Source organism: Drosophila arizonae, chromosome 5 (assembly GCF_054131065.1).
Source record: "Drosophila arizonae isolate 15081-1271.41 chromosome 5, UAZ_ARI_1.0, whole genome shotgun sequence".
NCBI classification, from domain to species: Eukaryota; Metazoa; Arthropoda; class Insecta; order Diptera; family Drosophilidae; genus Drosophila; species Drosophila arizonae.
In genome coordinates this window covers 17,770,267-17,787,998 of record NC_142925.1, presented here as the reverse complement: position 1 = coordinate 17,787,998, position 17,732 = coordinate 17,770,267, and the positions used below count along the sequence as shown (strand labels likewise).

At 34.0% G+C, this 17,732-nt stretch overlaps 1 protein-coding gene across 1 annotated transcript in view; it reads right to left on the bottom strand.

Annotated features, from left to right (window-relative positions):
- mtt (mangetout) overlaps positions 1-17,732 on the bottom strand; it is a 151,754-nt gene that overhangs the window by 111,206 nt on the left and 22,816 nt on the right. The window contains exon 2 of the mRNA XM_089472198.1: positions 11,715-11,767. The gene's annotated coding sequence lies outside the window, so the exon portion shown is untranslated. The remainder of the gene's footprint in view (positions 1-11,714; positions 11,768-17,732) is intronic.

Genomic DNA, 17,732 nt, shown 5'->3' with positions numbered 1-17,732 from the left:
GTTGCATTCTGCATTTCAAAACATTTTGCGCAAATGTTTTTATCCACATTTTGTTGAAATTATACCCAGCTGAATTTTGCATATGCAAATGCAGAATCTTCGCTCTGTTTGCCAGCTTGATTATATTATGCATATATATACATATATATGTATGTATTGTAAAAGTGAGGGTATATGCAGCTCTTGTAAATTAAATGAAACAGCTCGGCATGGCAGCTGGACAGACGCAGCGACTGTCAGTTGTTCAATTTAGCCAACAGCCAGTTGAGGCTTCCTCTGTTTCGCTCTGTTTTGAACTCGTTAGAATCTAAGCGGCAGCCGGAACGTGTCTGGAATTTGGGCAGCTGGAGTCATTGTAACCCCCCATCTCCCCTCACACTCTCTCCCTCTCTCTCACACTCTCTATCTCTCCCACTCTCTCTCTTTTTCTCTCTGTGTCTACCTTTGTCTGTTATTTTTTTAATAATACTGAAGACAAATTCTTATATTTCAATTTGAATTTTTAAATTGCGCGCTTGGTATCATTGTAACTATGGCTAAAAATTGTTGAAAGCTGACTGTGATATATATTTATTTTATTTATTTATTTTATTTTTTAAGTTATTTATTCTTAGCCATAGAATATATTGAATTCGAACTTAAACTATTTAATATTGTAAACTTATCAGAGTCGTAAAGACATAGTCGTATTTTATTTAATTTATTTATTTATTATTAATTTATTTATTATTATATTATTATATATATATATCTATATATATGTGTGCTATATATATATTGCCATCCATTTAAATATAATCAAATAATTTAAATAAAATACAACTATATATATATATATATATATATATATATATATATATATATATATATATATATATATATATATATATATATATATATATATATATATATATATATATATATATATGTATATATTGCTTATCGTATATTTTTGTCTGTATATTTGTTATCAAGTTAGAGCACATCACATAACTCCTGTTATATATTCATAATAAATGATAAGCGATAAGAGATAAGAGCGGCCCTTGTATTGGATCTATAAGAGCAACATTTCATGTTGTAAAAGCAGAAATATCTTTTTCCTCGCTCCTGCTCGCTCTCCCTATTTTTGCTCTCTCTCTCCCTATGCTTGCACTTCTTAATCTCGCTCTATCTCTGCTCTCTAATCCTACTTTCAGTTATCACACTTATTTTGCGCTTACCTTACCGAATTGTGAATACATGTTGAAATTGAAACGCAAGGTCATATTTATAAATCCCTATATTAGAAGAAGAAAGCCCCAAAACTGCTTTCTATGGAAATTGCGTGCTAAGCTGCTAAGGGAAACTTGGAAATTTCAGGAATGCTTGAGCATGTCCAAAATAATTTGTATAGAACATAAGCAGTAGATTTGCTATATATTCCTGTCTTTGCTTTGGCTTTTTAGATCAAAATTCCTTAATAATGAAAATTAATAATTTTGTTTTTGTTTTCTTTTATTTTATCGAAATTTTTCTCTCTGTATCAATTTCTCTACAGCTGCAGCCAATAAATTTAATATAAATTATGGGAATACTTCAAAAATCAGAAGCAATTTACTTCCATCTCAACGTTTCATATTCACTCATTATTATTTGCATAAATTTCAGAAAATTTGTGTTCCGAATTAAAGTTCTATTTCCTATGAATGAGGATTTGCGTGTAGCTTTAATTTGCTAAACATGTGGCATTCCGTTATCTTCCAAAATGGACATCGCGTCGAGTTGAACCTGTGAACCGACCCTGTCCCACACCACAGCATTAGCTGCCGCTCGAAAGCTTGTTATCATTTGCATAAATAGCCCTGCAGAGGAGACAGAGAATACAGAATACAGAAAACAGAAAACAGAAACAGGTCAGCGAACTGACCAGAGGCAGCCAGTCAGCCATCCAGCCAGCCAGCCGACCGGTCGGAGGCTGGGGTCAACTCTCGGCGCTCGACTCTGGTTTAGTCAACCCAAATCACAAAATATCCAAACATATGGAGCCATCGGCTTTAAGCTTATATTTGCTACAAAACTGGCGCCAGAGCGAACTGAGCTGGGCGAATGGGGGAGGCAGAGGAAAGGAGAGAGAGAGGACTGCTCCTGTGGTAGATGAATGTGTGGCGACAAATGCTTGGGAGGCAGGGCACTCAGTTGTCATAAAACTGTCAGCTCGTGCAGACACAAAAAGGCAAAATCTGCGATAGGTTCAAAGATATGCTCAGAGCAAACATGCGAAACTAGATAAAGATTTGCATATTTTAAAAATGAAATGTATCCTTAATTGCGACTGCTATAAAAAAAAAAGAAAAAAAATAAATAAATATGTGGAAATATATAAAATATGAAAATAAAATATATTTATGGATATATACATTTTTTTTACGACTAAATGAAAAGCTCTGCTTGTAGCTAAAGCAAGTAAGAGATTGGGGATTTATGAGATATACTTTAAATGTAAAATAAAAAAATTATAATAAATAAAATAATATATATAATAAAATAATGCATATATATTTTTATTATTGGGTATGTTTTTGCATCAAAAAATCAAATTGCAACTTCAACAGTGTAATATCGCACTGACACGACATATATATAAAAGAATACATAAAACAATTATAATAAGCCGGTAATAATTTAAAAAATAAGAATATACCCAATAATAAAAATAAGTAAAATAAAAAATAAAAAAAAAAAAATAATATATATATATCTATATATATATATATATATATATATATATATATATATATATATATATATATATATATATATAAAATATATACATGTAGGCCATAAATTAAAATAAATAAATGGTAAAATAAGTAAAACATAAATTAAAAAAAAAATATATATATATATATATATAAATAAATTAATTAATTAAAATTCGGTAATATAAATAAAGCTCAATTGTTTTTTTTTTTTTTTTTTCATTTTTCAGTAGTTAAATAAACACAACATGTTATGTGAAATTGTTTATTAAGAGAAATTCGAGTTTGCAGAACAAAATCTCTGCATGCGCATGCATATTACCATTTAGTTATGCATGTTTTGTAGCATGTCAGAGTTCTTACAGAGAAATAATTTCCATTTAATCCCGTTTCCATAGAAATGCTCTCTTTGATATTTAACTGTGTGCCAAGTACTAAGTATTTAGTTTTATTTAATTTGCGTTTGTTTTTTATTTACCGTAATGCAGTCGCTCGCGCGAAACACTCTCATTTCGCCGGAGTTTCGGGTGCCCGAAAACTTTGTTGCAAATTAATTTGTATTAATTGTTTTTACGTTTCTCGTGCAAAGTTTTTGGTTTACATTTCGCTTTACGAGCCAACACTTTGGCCGACCGAACTAACTCCAGCAACAACAACAACTGGCATTTTGAGCAACTAGGAGAAAAACAAGAGGAACTTTCATTAGAGCTGCGGCTTGTGGATTGGGATTGGATCTGGGCGGTTTTAGTGTGGTTTAGTGGTAACTTCTAATGAAATTCGCTCGACTTGTTTCCTGTTTATGGCACGCCCGCCCACAAACTTTGCACATTATGCAGTCATTGTTTTTGTTTTCGTTTTTGCGGCTCAGTGGAAATGATATTGGGTGTGCTCCCATCCGGCGTGCAGTGGGTCCAGCTCCGGCTTGTCTCTGTCACTCAAATGATTAAAGATTTCATTTTATGACTGCTGCCTGGCTGCGTTTCGCTCAGCTTACTCTCAATTCGCTATTGGATGTTGCCTGTCGTCTGTCGTCTGTCGTCTGTCGCCTATCGTCTGGTGTCTGCTACTTTTTGCAACAATTTATCAACTTTCAAGGTGGCCCGCAGCAGTTGTAAAAACTTTGCCATTCGCCACTGTCCCGTTCGCATTAAATTTCGAATTTAATCAACTAACACTTTGGGCGAGCGCAGCGCAATCCCACTCATATTTCATTGTTGCCGTGACCTTTGAATATTCAATCGAGTGGAGCAACTCTTCTGCTCTAATCGAAGGTCACGGCGTGGCCCAGCGGGAATGATTGATGTGCGACATTTCAGCACAGCTAACTGCGCTCAGTGCGAAGGCGGCACAGAAACTTTTTAGACAGCCGGAAAAGCCTAAGCCTACGACTTTTCCACTTGCCAGTTGCCACTTTTCACTTTTCACTCGTCACAATAGTTCGAAATTTGACAAGAGCTCTCGGGCAACACTGTTGATAAGTCGAGAGTCTCTCCACTTTCATTGGCAGTCCTCTTAATTGCGTATGTGTGAGCCGGCAAGGGGATTAATTATGCCACATATTCCCAAGGCCCTAAGCCAATACAGAGACAGCTGCGCTATGCAAATGTCTCAGAGTGCCCATTTATTACGACTCTACTATATATCATGTTTCATGTTTTAATGAATCCTCGAACACAGAGCCATATAATCATTGTGACTCGCAAGAAATTGCTACGCTCTGCGAAAGTTGCCGAAGCGTTGATAATTTGCTCGAAGTCAGATTAAAATTAATACCTTTATTTGTATTTGTTGAGACGAGTGCTTGCGTTTGCTTGTCCTGAGGGCTTTGAAGTACTTGGAAATATTGCAACTAATGTCAAAATATGAAATCCAGTTGCTTATTATTATATCTACATATACTCTTATATATAGTTTTAAGGATATGTATTCGCATGAATGTAATGTTAATTATTATTCATGAATACATTTGTTTTCATTTGTCGATACACAAATTGACAATTTATCTTCAGGGTTTCGAGTAGTTGCGAATATTCAAGGAGTAGCTGATGTGATTAATGTCAGAAAATGAAATGCATTTACTTATTAGGATTTCCATAGATAATAGCATAAATATGTATATGTGCTTGGGAACGTTGTATTAATTATTATAAGTGAATAAATTCATTTCCACTTCGATGAATATTTCTTGAGGGTTGTTAGAGCTTGAATACCTTAAGAATGAGTAGTTGCTGTGGTTAGCTCTGTAGTTAAGGATTTACTTGTTATTATATCTGTCTATCAATGTATCCACGTAGCTATTAATCCATCCACTTATACATCTATCCATACTTGTATTTAACTAACTACATATCTATCTACATAGTTATCTTTGTATATATGTATTTATGCATCACGGTGGATCGTCTGTATCGGTCTATCCATGGATCCACCTATTTATTTATCTATCTTTTTAGTTATCTGTCTACCTATATATCCACTTATCCGCTTGTGTTCATCTATTTATCTATCCATTTATTTATGTATCTATCCATTTATAAATTGAGTTTTTAAAATTCATTAACTATTCTTAGAGTATAAGTCTTTAAAAACATATTCAACCCAAATTACTATGTCGCATAATTCATTATCTAAAATATGTCTTAAAAATTCCCTTTCATTAATCAACGAAAATCATCTCACTGAAACTCTTCGAAATTAAAATTCAATTTTAGCTTAAAAATTGTTAATTATCTTCAGCAGATTGTAAACAGCTTTCTACTTCTTTTTTATCGTAAATTGCCTCAATTTTGCCAGTGCATCTGAGCAGCAAGCAATTAATAAAGTTATATGAATGGGCCCACTTTTTGCCAGTCAAGTTTATGGGCAATACTTTGAACACGCGCTGCACAGAGCAAAAACGGAAACTTTTGTCATTGCCCTGGCAACACATTACACTCCTGCTCCCCGGCTCATCAGTAGCCTCTGCTACGGCTCTACTGCGCCTATCTCTCTCTCTCTCTCTCTGGGTAAACAACTTGAGGCTGACTAGTTCATAATTTCCGTTCGGAGATGACGAAGTGGTTGTTTGAAGCTGCTTCCGTGCACGCATGCAGCTGAGCTCCATTACAGCCTACCTCACCATAGCTCGGCTGCAGTCACAACTTTAATTACATAATTTTAGTTTATATGACTTAACATTTATTTTTGGTTTGCTGTAAAGGCAATGCCTAGATCAAAGTGTGGAGCCAGCGCAGACACAAGTAGTTATATATGAGGACATACATATGCATATATACAGACATATATGCATGTACATACATATATGTTAATGGGCAACATTTTGCTGCAAGACCTTTTAATGAGCAGCTGAAGTGAGCTGAGTGCTGGGACGTGTCAGCCAGCTGAACGAGCAACTTGTTGTCAGCGTTCGCACCCTAACGGAAATTCATTGTCTCTGCATCATCTGCATGTTGGCATTGCATTTGTCTTCTGGCACTCATTTGGCAGGGAAAGCGCTCTCCCTCTCTCTCTCTCTCTCTCTCTCTCTCTCTCTCACTCCCTCTCTCTCTGTGTGTTTGCATACATTTGACATGGACGCTCTGTCGGATGGTAGAGCTGTTGAACTGGGGCCACAACACAGGCTGCTGCCAAATGAAGACAAATTCAACAAGCTGGCTGGCCGGGTCGCATATGCACCCATTTTTATGGACTTGCCGTACACCGAGGCGGCTACTTAATATGCTCACCCAGCACGTAAACACGACGGACACCAGCGACAGGGGCTGCACATTGAATATCAAGGGTCGGTTTAAGAGCTAAAGCTAATGTTGAATGTATACAAAAGATTTTTAAAAGATTTCCAGCAGATCTCTTTAGTTCGCACTAGCTAAACAGATTTGTTGGCCAGCCAAATGCAGAATTTTAATCAAATTTATTGGCAACCGAGTGCAACAGGAGTGAAACGTTTGCTTAACCTAGCCTGCACATATATATTTATATATATATAGGTGTGTGTATATATGTGTGTGTATGACTCTGTATAACAGTCTCCCAACTGAGCCTTAAGACACACCCGCTGGCGCTTACCGTTGCGCCATATGCATAATGCTCCAGGGCCAATGCTGCGTATACGTAATGCCAATGCCAGCTCAACTGAACTTTAGTAAGAATAAATGTGTGTGTGAAATGAAAACACCAGCTTCACTATATATATGCTTTTTTTTTTTGTAAATGTGTGTGTGTGTGTGTGTCTGAGACGGAAAATGGAATTTTCCATTACATTGGCTTTTGCAATCATATTGAACGCTCTGTGCGCATAAATTGAATTTGCTCGCAGTCACTTATACAATGTGGCGAGTGCAACAATTGTTGTCACTGTCCTTTGAGCTGCAGAGCGCAGCTGGTTATTTGGTCAAGTCTCGCAGCTGCAGCCGCAACAGTTGTGGATATTAATCAGCTAAAGGACTCACTGGATTGCCATCCGAGCAGCATCTAGCGACAGTTCGGCAATCAGCCACACACATATATATTTTTTAGCTGACGCCCAGTTGACTCTTCCATAAAACACTGCACACGCTGTATAATATTTCTTGGCGCACATATGGTGAAGTGGGTTTATGGGACAACATGTCTGTTGCATTATGTCACATGCCAAGCGACAACAGTTCGCTTTTGACCTTTGACTCTGCATGTGACACACATTTTAACACAGCGTCCTACAGACCGATTGGGAATTGGCCAAAAATGGCTTTACTGCGCGCAGCTCCATTTTCATTTTCATTTTCATTTTCCTTTCCGCTTTACAAGCAATATTTTCCGGAATATATCAAAGCAGTTAATCTCAACTAAAAATTGGATGACTAAGCGCTGAGTCTTGTTGCTTAAATAAATTTTTAAATTTGTAAAGAATGATTTTGGTTAGATTTTTTAGGACTTTTAAAATAAATATTCAGTGTGTAATTATTCATAATGCAATTAATATTAATTTTAGAAATCAATATATATTTATTTTATATATATTATTTTATTTTATATTTATATTTATATATTTATTTATTTTATTAAAATTAAATTAATAAAAGTGCCTTATATGTTTATATTAAATTAAATATTAATTTTAAAACTAAATTTAATTATATTTATAAAAACTACAATTTATTTAAATTTCCTTTTTGTGTGCAAAGCAAAATATACTTTTTTTTTTTTTGCTAATTTTAAATATTAATTTTGATTTTGGAGCTTAATTTAAATATATAATAAATATATATAATAAAATTCTAAAAATCTTGAAATGCTAAATACCAAAATTCTTATTTGTTATTTAAATTTTGTTTTAAAAATCCTAAAATTTATTAAATGCTAAATATCAAAATACTATTCATTTAATAACTTAATTTACAATAATAATAAAAAAAAAAAAAATACAAAAACAATTTCTTTATTTACATAAGTGTCAAATACTTTAGAACTACAAATTTTCACCTCACTGTTATTTTTTTAAGATTTTCCACTTCCACAATCATGCAAATCGAAACATTCTGTAAATATCCTAGTTGTCTGCCCCAAATTTAAATAAACTGAAATATTGCTTTAAGGCTTCAAACTGTGAAACGAAAATCCCAATTTGAAAATCTAATTTCGTTGTGTCAGCTGCACTAAAAATGCCAACCAATCACACACTGGTTTTTGTACTTTAAAGGAAGAACACTTCTATAAATAAACTCCATATAGAAATGTGGATATTCAAAGGAATTCGTTTTATAAAACAATACAAGCAAAAATTAGCAAAATTCTGTTATACAAAACAAGCTAAAAACATACATTGAGAAAGAACGTGACATGAGCATAAATGCATTTTAATTGATCTGAACCACAACTGGGTTTTATTTTTTTGTCAGCAAATAAAATGAGAAAACTGGAGTAGGTGATTGAATATTATTGACTAGCTAGTAGATACCCTGCATATAGTTTTAAGCAACAGTTAAATAGTTATATATTTATTTATATAATTCTTCTCCTTTTAATTTTACTCTTTAAATATTTACATAAAATTTAACCAGTTTTTTTTTAAAGTAAGGATGTGAAGTATATAGGTAAATCTTCCGCCCACATTTAAGATAGCTACGCTAATAAATTGCCTACGTTTATAGAGAAACACTGCGACAGTTCCTACAGATTAAGACATGTTTTATATATGTACTTTGTAACACCTTTGGCCTGTGGCAGGGTATGCTAATAAATCGATGAACATAAAATGAAAGTCTGATTTATTAACCCGTTTGTAAAACAAACGCAGCCCAACCTGTGCCACAAATCCAAAGCCGGAGCCAGAGCCGTAGCCGAAGCCAAGGCTAAATTTGTTTCGGCTTCGGCCAACCACAAATCGAACACCAAGAGGGATTCTTCAATGTCAAAGCGAATTGATGTTTGGCAAAAAGCCAGCAACGCAGCAAAGATTAGGCCACAAGCGGAACGTGTCAAACAGTATAAAAAAGGCAAACAAAATAAATAAATAAAGAAAAAAAAAAAAAAAAAAAAAAAAAAAGAAGAAAAAAGATTGCTCTGTTGAAATTGAAGGCATTTGTTGTTGCCATTTGTTGTTATTTGTGCAGACGCCAGCATAAAATATTTATCATTTTTATGGTTGCTCTGTGCAAACATGCGTATGCAAATGTTGTGCATTCCATATGCTTTTTATTTAACTTTCGAATTAGGCATGCAGCACAACTATTTGTTAAACATGTGAAATGTGTTGAAATCCGTGCACATTGGTGCAAAACTAATTCAATTTTCTCGCCCAGCTGAAGCGAATGCATTTAATAGCGTGTCAGATTTTATGTTCATTCAATTATGGGAGTAAAAAGGTAAATGGGAATAACAGAATCCGAATTTGCATTTGAAATTTCACTAAGTGCATTTAATGGCAGAGCTATCTGTGATTACAGCGTATCATGCAGTCAGGCGCAGCAGCATTAGCATTGGAGTTATTTGAAATAAATATATATATTTTTTTGTAATAAACAGCTGCCCAATTTGTGGGTTTCAAATTGCTTTTCATTGCATTGACAATAGGATATTCAAATATTTTTAGACAGCAAGACAAATTGCGATAGCTCAACTCGGTAATGCCAAACAAATTGCTAACAAGATTCCTCATCTACAACAACAACAACAACAACAACAACAACTGAGGCACTCAAAATTCAGCTATGGGCCAAAACAAACATCCTTGATTTTTATTAGTTCTGGGATTTGTTTGCGGCTGCCCAAGTTTAATTAACTTTTACAGCTGCTTTGTCAACGAAATGCCAGCGATCCAATTGAACAATCAAAATAATAACATTCAATGCGCCGAGCAAGATAAACAAAGAAATTCATTCAAAAATATTGCCAAAATGGAGAATTCAAATTGCATTTTCAAACATAATCAAATGAGATTCAATTTAATTGGCATTCTCGTTGAAATTCTGCTCAAATAATAGCATTTCAATATAAAAAAAAAAATATTTCTTTATATATCTTTTATTTCAGTTCATAAGCAGCTTATGTGCATGCGAGCTGACCTTCAAACATCAATCAAAGCAATATGATTTCGATTTGATTAAAATATCGTGCATTAATCTGGCGCACGTTCAAACATGCTCTTTGAGCAAAAATCCTTTTGTTCCTCGTGTTGTTAATAGCACTCAGCAAATCATTATGTTGATGTTGTCTAATGTGTCATTCATAATTCAGCAGCCTAACGGGCTCTCTTCTCATAAAACCCCAACCAGATGAGCTCCCAAACTGAATTGAATTGAATTAACAGCGCAGCGCAGCGCTGCCTTAGCCGCCTTGAGCCCGAATATGTCAATGGGCTGCCTGGCCTAAGCCCCAAAACTCATTTATGCTGGCAAGCTTTTGAATATTCATAATTTATGGCCGGTAAAACGTAGCAGAAACAAGGATTGTGTTATTATATACGCCAAACTGAAGACCAAATACTCTTTGTTGAAGTTTGTCAGATCAAGAAAGTTGCATCTGGTATATTATATACATCTAATTGCTGTTGAAAGTTGCACCAGCTGAAAATGGAAATTATTTTCTATTATTGTAAGTGCGCAAAAAAAAAAAATAAACTGGAGTACTTCAGCTCAACGGCGCTCATTACACTGATTAAATTTGTGTCATCTGCTCTTATAGCCACGCGTGTATCGTTAATAAATTTTATGAGCTTTTGACGATCTAAAAGGTTTATGGCAATATCAGCTGCCATTAGACATCAGATGTCAATTCACTTTGCGAAGATTATTGTGAGGTAAAAAGAATTACATTTTTTTATGGCTCATTAACTGGAAAATATTATATTGTGCTAAATATGAATTTGCTCTAAAATATGATTTTCATTATTTTTCTTATATAATGATTTAATTTTTAAATATTCTATAAAAATATATAATTTACTGGATTTAAAAAAACAAATTAATATTAAGAAAAAAAATGATTTTTTTTTTATTTATCTTTTATATTTTGTTATTTATTATATTTTAATATTAAATATATATATTATTTAAATATTTTTAAATATTCTATAAAAGTATATAATTTACTGGAATTAAAAACGAAATTAATATTCATAAAAAAAATATTTATTGTTTTTATTTATCTTTTATATTTTGTTATTTATTATTTTTTATTTTTAAATATATACATTATATATATTTTCTTATCTATAAATATAGTTCAATAAATAATATCAATAATAATCTAATTACTAAAGAGATTCGATTGGTCAAACTCCTTTCTAGATATATAGAAAACATCGCCATTATAAATATATATATATTATTCTCTTCACTTTTGTCTGCACAGCTCTCACACACAGCAACCCATTTAGTCAAGCATCTTTTATAGAGAATTCTATATTCTCTTTATACTTCATATATAAATCTTTTCTCTTGGCCTTAGCTGCTTAGCGCTTAATAATATTTCTGATTGCTATAAATATATACTCACGTATATTGTCAGCTATTAGTGTGAGGAGGACACAGTATACTCGATGCACTTAACTGTAACGTAAAAAGCGAATGATGCATTAGTCCAAGAGAATAAAGGTGAGTGAAAGTTAATAAATGAGAAAAAATTACATGGAATATGAGAACAAATACGACAAATTGTAAGTGCATTAATTTCTTTAAGTGTATCAATGTCTTGAGTTTAATTAGTAAGAATCTCGTAGTATTATTGCCTTACCATGAAACTCCTACGAATTGCACTTTGGATTAATTAATAATAACATAATTCCGAGATTTTGTCATTCCCTTTGAGGCTCACAAATCAGCTATGAACAGGTCACTCTGGCCCTCCTGCTCTAAATTTATATGCAGAAATTGCACGAGCTTGATCAAGCCGATGTGATGTGGGAGCGAGAGAAAAGCATGAGGAGAAAAGTTTGTGTGATTTTTGTTTTTCTATTATTATGGGCTGTTGAAGCTATATCAACAGCTCAATCAGAATAATAAAGTTGGTGTACTCCTCTCACACTCGCCCATTCTCCCTCCCCTTTCACCTCTCTGTTTCTCTCACCCCACTCACATACTCCCTCTGTGCGTCTCACACTCAATAAATTTCTTGCAAATCGAAAATTTGAAGGCCAACTTCCGCTCTGAAACCAAAGTTCTAGCATAGCTCTGGTTACTGCTCCCAAATGCAGCAATATTTTAGGATTACTTCATTTTATTTATAGCATAAATAATCATACGTACACAAATACACAGACACATATGCATGTGTACATATATTATATGATAAATATATTGCATACTTTAGTGCTTTTGGTACAGCCAAATAAATATGGTTGGGGCATGAGCTAGAATTGCATTCTTGTGGACATATTGCATTCTCTGCTATTCGCTTGTTTGCCCTGAATAATAACTTAATACATTTTAGATAAATTTACACATTTTGCAAAATGAATTTTCTATTTATCGCTCATCTGAAACTGTTTCTACTTTGTTAAAACAACTGAAAAACACTTGAAAAGTTCTCCTAAAATTTGTCTGTGCGCTGCTCACACTTGACTTAATTCATCAGTTGGCCAGTGAGTGAATCAAACTATCTGCACTTTTAGTTCTAGAAGTGCCAAAGCCACGCCCTTCCCTATAAATCTAAAAAGCACTATGCTCGCTCCTTTAGCATAGTTTATGCTGTCGACCAGAATTATGCTTGCAATAAATCTTTGGCTGCAATCTTGAATTCCTGTGCTGCTCGCAGTATTTATGACCTGCATGCTCTGTGGCCAACAGCACGAGTGGCTGGAGGAGCGGCTTGTGTGTCTGTTAGTGGTGTGTTAACAAGGTTAACAGCTCTTTGGATATCGACTAGCAGGTGCACATGCACAGCCAGCACAAAATTAGGCTCAATCAGACTTTTGTTGCGGCAATTGGCTAATAATGTTTCATTTGTTGAAAGTCTTTATCTGTGGGTCGCAGTTCAAGGGAGCAAAAGAGAGAAAGAGAGAGAGATAGATATCTATACATATGTAAGAAGGGACAGAGAAACATATGCACAATCTATCTGAATAGCTGTGCTACAGTCAAGCACTCTAGTCTCATGCTCGCTTAAATTAAATCGGAAGAGTAAACATTTTTTATCGAAATCATCAAGCATATGGATTACGCAAATGGAGGATGCAGTTTATAGACGCATAACTGTGCATCACACAAAACAGTTGTTCATAAGCGCTGCAGTGCTGCTGTGTTGTCAGGCAACTGCTAAACTACTAAGCACAAAGTGGCATGAATAACGAGCGTTAGCTGAAAGCCCATCCACAATATCAAACTGTCGACTGCACACGTACACAGGGCACACACGCACACATGCACACACACACACATGGGCAGGCATACATGCACTGCAGGCGTTCATGTGTAAAAGTTTTTTGTATGCAGTATTTCACAGTTTTGTCGAGGCTCAACTGCCATAACGAGGCCCACACATACACATAGATAAATGTATATGTATGTATATAAATTTATATCAGTGACGTGTTTGACTTTTATGAGCTCATATTGATATGATGTAGAAATTATTTTCATGGTCGTCTGACTTTCAATGCAAAATTCTAGCCCAGCTCGAGCATGCAAATGGCCTGAATGTATTTGCCAGCATTTCTTTATATGTACCATATTTAAGCATGTATGTATATTCTATGTTTTCATAGACTAGTCATATGGAATTTAAGTACAGCAACGGCCTCTGCTCTGGCAGATAAGCTTCCGCTTTGTTATGCTTGCCCATTGGCTGCCTGCTTATATGTGATTGACTGCGTTTCGAGTTGACAGCGCAGTGAAGCAGAACCGCCAATTACTATGATAATATACGTTCGTTTTGACACACCCACATACACACGCACACACGCACACCCAGACACGATTGTGTGTTGGCATTGTCTGTTTCCGTTCTGCAAAGTTGGCACTCTCCGGCAACTCGGGCAACAGAAAGTGCCCCAAAAAATGGCGTCGCATAAAAAAGCATCAATTGGCGACACGTTACACTGACAAATTGCTGAGCTGTACCAAGGCGCAGCTGTAAAAGCGCTGCCAACGACAGTCCTCTTTATGGCCATGTCAGACACGACGGCTAGCCAACTACAGAGCCATGTTCTCACTGTAGTTGCTGTAGTGGCCAATGCGGACTTTAAATGAGCAATATGAATCGCGACTATTGTCTGGCTGGAATGGACTTGAGAAGTCACAGTCCATTTGATTTCAATGTCATATCAACGATTTGCTGCTTTCCAGTTGAAGCTTTAAGAGTGTCGCTTAGCGCTAGAGAGAGATTATATAACTATAAATATGATGAAAGAGTTGGAATTGATTTGATGTGTTAACTAAATATTTATTCATTTTAATATTTTGCCAACAATCTTATGTGAAAAGTTCAATGTAAATTTTAATTGTATGCAAATAAATTATATATGTATATTTAAAAAAAAACAACTAGCATATTCGCATATTCGCTTATTAATTCTTTAACAACTAACTTAATCTATATTTTGGTTTATAACTGTTATTTTAATATATAAAATAATCGCAGTTTTATTTTTAAAAATTCTTTCTTTCTATATTGCCTGAATCAAAATCGAATTTCAACAATTAATTGAATGTTAAATGTTTTTTTTTTTATATTCCCAGTAAATATTTTACAATATTTTATGAAATTATCATGTGAACGTAATTAATAAAATTTTTATTTATATTATTTTTTTTTATTGCAAACACTATATTTTTTAAGATTACTAATTAAAAGATAAATATTTTAAAAATAATTTTTTAATATTTTTTAAATTTTAATTTATTGTAATTATATATTTTTCCACTAATAATGAAAATTCCCTTAGCATCCTTAATATTTATGTAAAATCTAGAATATCAAATTAAATTAGGTGAACAACATTTTTGTTAGCAAATTAATGGGAATTACAAAAGCATCGCTGTGCCAACGAAGCAAATATATTCTAATGAAATTCCCAGCAAGATTTCGCTTAACTCCTGGCAACATTTCCAGCGAAGCAGTGCACATAAATTGCCTTAAAGTCTCAGCATTCGCCCGTCGATATCTATGTCAAGCAAAGTACTGGGAATGTCAGAGCATTTCCAATCGAGCTGCTGAATTGCTGTCAAAAGTGCTGCATGGAATTTAATGCGTCCCCCAGGAAAGTGTATCGCTGCTGTGAGTTGTCCTTTCGCTCTCTTCACTCTTGATATTCTCTTCCGTGTCCTTTGTGCGACACGTATCCAGCTCTCCCTGTGTGTGTGTATGTGTGTTTCTAAGTTGTGACTTTGTGCAGCAGTTTATGGCAATCACAGAGTCGCAATTGTGTTGCAGTTGTAAACTAAAAGATTTACAAGCTGACAACACAACTTTTAAAATGCTCGACAACAACTCGTGTTTGGCAGCTTGACCTGAATACAACAGACTTTTAGAGAGTGCCAATGGTTATTAGCTTTGAATACAGACAATTCCCAGCAATAATATATATGTATATGTATGTGTATTTACTATGCGGATGCCCGTCAGAGGGCGAGCTCAGAATAATGAACTGTTGTCTCTTGAATTGTGGCGGAAATTGTTTAATGTCAGCAAGCAAAATGTTGCTCAAGCCATTTAAATTTAAATTTTATGATGATGTATTTTAAAATGATTTTGTAATGTTTAGTTACGCTCAGAGTTGGATAAAGGAGTTATTCAGAGACAGGTGAGCCACATAGGGGCGAAGGCTATTATAGCTATTCCATATCTAACTTATTCAAAGTTGATAGTTTATATATTGGTTCATTAATATTTTATATTCAGGTAATTTCAATAATTTTAAAATAAGTTTGTAATTTACATTCTGATTAAACTAAGTATATATGTATATATATTATATATTTGCATATCTTTTTTTTTTCTATAACGAACTAACCAGCTTCTCAATCACTTCCATTCAATAATGTATTAATTTAATGTCAGCATCCATCATCTGCGCTGTTTTATACATTTTTACAAAAAAAAAAAAAAAAAAAAAAAAAAAAAAAAAAAAAGCTATATTCATTTTTATGCATTTTCAATAATTTCAGACTCAATTGATTATCATAAAATAGAATGGATTCATCCAATATTGACTGCAGCTGTAAAGGGAATAAAATCCCAAGGGCGACATTAACATGAAATGGCTCAGTTGATATCATGCTGCACAGCTCAATATATTTTTTCCAGTTACTACTATAACTGTATTTGTTCAACTATTAAACACTAATGACTAAACTTTGAAAAAAAAAAAAATAAATAAATAAAAAAAAAAAAAAGTGCACAATTCAGAATGCACTGCAAAACGCTCAGCATTGAGTTTCACCATGGTTTAACGTCAGGCACTCATGGATTTTCATAGCACAATATCCCACATGAGCTGACATTTTTGTAGCTCTAAAATAGCCAAATTGGCTTCGCTTTTACTATTTCAATAAAATGTTACAAATTTTGTTGGCAAATTTCCTTGCATAAAATTTAATTAAATAGTCATACTAAAGTTTGCTATAGAAATATTTTTCGTAATTAAAATAAACGTTTGTAAGTAAAAATACGTAATAAATTCAATATAAATTTGAAGAGAGGAAAGCAAAAAACCAAATGTTTCGATAGCGTTAAAGGGACTTTGAAAAGAAAATCTAATAAAAATTTAACATAAAATGGCTATCAAAACTGTTTTCGATTCGCTGGATGAAGAAGCAAGCAAGCAATACGAATGATGTCCACATGTATGTCACTCTTTATAGCTCTTTTAAGTGAGCGTATTAAAAGCTAGATTTGACGGCAGAAAATTGAATCGGATATCACTGATTCCGGCGTGTTGAAGTTCCCAGAATATGTTCGTGCTTGATTGAGAGCATGTTTTTCAAATAAATTTATTTATGCTCGGTTTGACATTCATACACACACACACACACACACACAGTTGGTACTTAGAAGCTGACGATGAATGGCTCATTGATGAAATTGAAATAGTTAAGCTCTGGCTGTGGCTCATTTATCATGATTTGGTTTAAACTTTAAGCAGTCGGGGGGCTGTGAGCTGTGGAGGGAGGCGGGCAGGGCGGCTGCCAAAGCTATTGAAACTTATCGCATTTGGCTTATATTCCGAACTTTGCTCTCTGATGCCGAGAAACTGATTGATTCGCATTGTACCAAATAAAAAGTGACCAATGACCAAAGCGAGAACTTTGACTTGAATGCTGATATTGATTAACGATGCCCAGGCAGGCAGTCATGCCGACAGCTAGCCAGCTAGCCAACATTATTAAGGCAATTATAATGCAGTCAGTCGAATCGCAATATAATAGCATTAAATACAATTACTTAAACGATTTCACGCCACAAACTGTTGCTCAGCTTGGCTTTAACCATTGGAATACATTTAATTGCAATAATTAAACTAACTTGAAATGCAAAAGCTAAAAGAGAAGAGTCTAGTGTTTGAATGCTATTCAAGAT